Source organism: Dunckerocampus dactyliophorus, unplaced genomic scaffold, assembly GCF_027744805.1.
Source record: "Dunckerocampus dactyliophorus isolate RoL2022-P2 unplaced genomic scaffold, RoL_Ddac_1.1 HiC_scaffold_25, whole genome shotgun sequence".
Taxonomy (NCBI): Eukaryota; Metazoa; Chordata; class Actinopteri; order Syngnathiformes; family Syngnathidae; genus Dunckerocampus; species Dunckerocampus dactyliophorus.
Genome location: NW_026559861.1, coordinates 1 through 2,500, shown reverse-complemented (window position 1 = coordinate 2,500; position 2,500 = coordinate 1). Strand labels below are relative to the sequence as shown.

Sequence of the window (2,500 nt, the reverse complement as noted above, 5' to 3'; positions counted from 1 at the left end):
CGGGAGGGGACGGCACCGCGCCGCCAAACCCCGGAAACCTCGGAGGTACGCCCAGCGAAACCGGATGAAGGGGCACCGGGGGGAACCGTAACAGGGTCGCGGGCGGGACGGAGGCGGCCGGAGCCGCACGCCGCGCGCCGCGCCGCCGCTTCGGACGCCGGGGGCCTCGAAACCCGTGGCTTTTCTTCCTCTTTCCAGCCAGCTTGCTCTACGGTCTGCACTTAAGGGGACGAAGGCCCGCGGAGGGCCTGCGACACCCCAGCCGCGGGAGCGTAGGCCGAGCGGCCGCCCCCCGCCCGGAGGGCGGGGGGTTGGGCCGGCCTCGTCCGTACTCCCGATTGATTGCCAAGCGACGCTCAGACAGGCGTGGCCCCGGGAGGGACCCGGGGCCGCAAGGTGCGTTCGAAGTGTCGATGATCAATGTGTCCTGCAATTCACATTAGTTCTCGCAGCTAGCTGCGTTCTTCATCGACGCACGAGCCGAGTGATCCACCGCTAAGAGTTGTCAGAGGGGTTTTTGGTGGGCTTGCCACACAAGTGAGTTGGGGGACGGCGCGCCCTCCCTCCCGGGCAGCAGAGGGCGGCCGGCTTCGCCTCAAAAGCCAAGATCATGACAAGGGGGTGAAGATGCCGGTTCGGGGGGGTCGGGTGGGACGAGGGCGCTCGAGCAGAGTACCCCCGCGGTCCTCCCTTCCCCCCGCCCCGCCGCCAGGCGGCGGGTTGGCTCGCCGAGGCCGCGGCGCCCGTCGGAACGCAGCCCGCCCGCGCCGGACCGGCGGTGGCCGCGGGGGACCACCTCCGCCGTACGCGGGCGGGACGGAGCCCGCCGTGCGAACGCGCGCCTCCGCAGAGGCTCGTCCGGGGCCGCGGCGCCCGTCGGAGCAGAGCCCGCCCGCGCCGGACCGGCGGTGGCCGCGGGGGACCACCTCCGCCGTACGCGGGCGGGACGGAGCCCGCCGTGCGAACGCGCGCCCGCGGAGGCCGCGGCGCCCGTCGGAGCAGAGCCCGCCCGCGCCGGACCGGCGGTGGCCGCGGGGGACCACCTCCGCCGTACGCGGGCGGGACGGAGCCCGCCGTGCGAACGCGCACCTCCGCGGAGGCCGCGGCGCCCGTCGGAGCAGAGCCCGCCCGCGCCGGACCGGCGGTGGCCGCGGGGGACCACCTCCGCCGTACGCGGGCGGGACGGAGCCCGCCGTGCGAACGCGCACCTCCTCGGACGAGGAGGGGCCGCGGGCGCCTCCGGCCGGAGCCGGAGACTTTGAACTCGCGCAGAGTACCCGCGGGCCCCCCGGTCTTCTGTTCCGGGGTGTTCCGTGAAGGCGCCCGCGGCGCCCGTCGGGCCGGAGCCCGCCGTGCGGCCGCGCGCACCTCCTTCTTTCCAGCTGGAATTCTGTGTCCGGGGACGACAAGGTCACGGGCGCTCCGGCCGGGGCCGGAGACATTAAACTCCCCTCCTCCCTCCGGAGGAGGGAGGCGAGTTGAGTACCCGCGGCCCCCCCGCCGGGTGGCGGGGTAAAGGTTATGGTTCCGTAAGGCGCGACGCCCGCCGGGACGCCCGCCCGCGCCGGACCGGCGGTGGCCGCGGGGGACCACCTCCGCCGTACGCGGGCGGGACGGAGCCCGCCGTGCGACCGCGCACCTCGGGCGGGCCTCCCGGGGGAGGGCCCGCCGTCGGTCCTGGGGGGGGGTAACACAGTGGCGCAGGAGAAGGAGACGTCGTGGGAGGCCACGTGGGAGCGAGCGTGGGAGCGAGCGTGGGAGCCGGCCTGCCGGTGGGGCCGGGGAGCGAACGGCGGCAGGCGGCGGGGCGCGTCGGGACGCCCGCCCGCCCGCGCCGGACCGGGGGAGCCGGAGCCCCTCCGCCGTACGCGTGCGGGCGGGACGGAGCCCGCCGCGCCGCCGCACACTCTGCACACTCGAACGCACGCCCGAGTCCCGAAGGGCAGGCGACAACCACGCCACGCCACGCCACGCCACGACACGCCGCGCACACGCACGCCGCCGTCCTGGCCTGCGCCGGCCTCCGGGGGCCAGGGCGCGTGGCCGTCGGCCCGCCGGGACGCCCGCCCGCGCCGCCCGCGCCCGGACCGGGGGAGCCGGAGCCCCTCCGCCGTAACGCGTGCGTGCGGGCGGGACGGAGCCCGCCGTGCCGCCGGACCGTCGCGCGCCTGGGCCGCCGAGGGCCGTGGCGCGGGGCCCGTGGGACGCCGGGACGCCCGCCCGCGCCGCCCGCGCCCGGACCGGGGGAGCCGGAGCCCCTCCGCCGTAACGCGTGCGTGCGGGCGGGACGGAGCCCGCCGCCGCCGCCGTGCCGCCGCGCGCCTCGAGCGGGGCCCGGTCCCTCGAGCCGTGGGACCGGCGCTCTCGGCCACCGGGGTAGCGCCACCTGGGTTGGCCGCGCCCGGGGGAGGAGCCGCCTCCAGCTCCCCGCGGCGCGCCGCTTTCGGTAATGATCCTTCCGCAGGTTCACCTACGGAAACCTTGTTACGACTTTTACTTC

General features: G+C 77.1%; 1 non-coding gene across 1 annotated transcript; it reads right to left on the bottom strand.

Annotated features, from left to right (window-relative positions):
• Positions 1–350: 350 nt before the first annotated feature.
• LOC129175898 (5.8S ribosomal RNA) lies at positions 351–504 on the bottom strand. The gene has a single exon (XR_008568839.1). It is a non-coding gene; the product is annotated as a 5.8S ribosomal RNA (ribosomal RNA).
• Between the last annotated feature and the right edge of the window lie 1,996 nt (positions 505–2,500).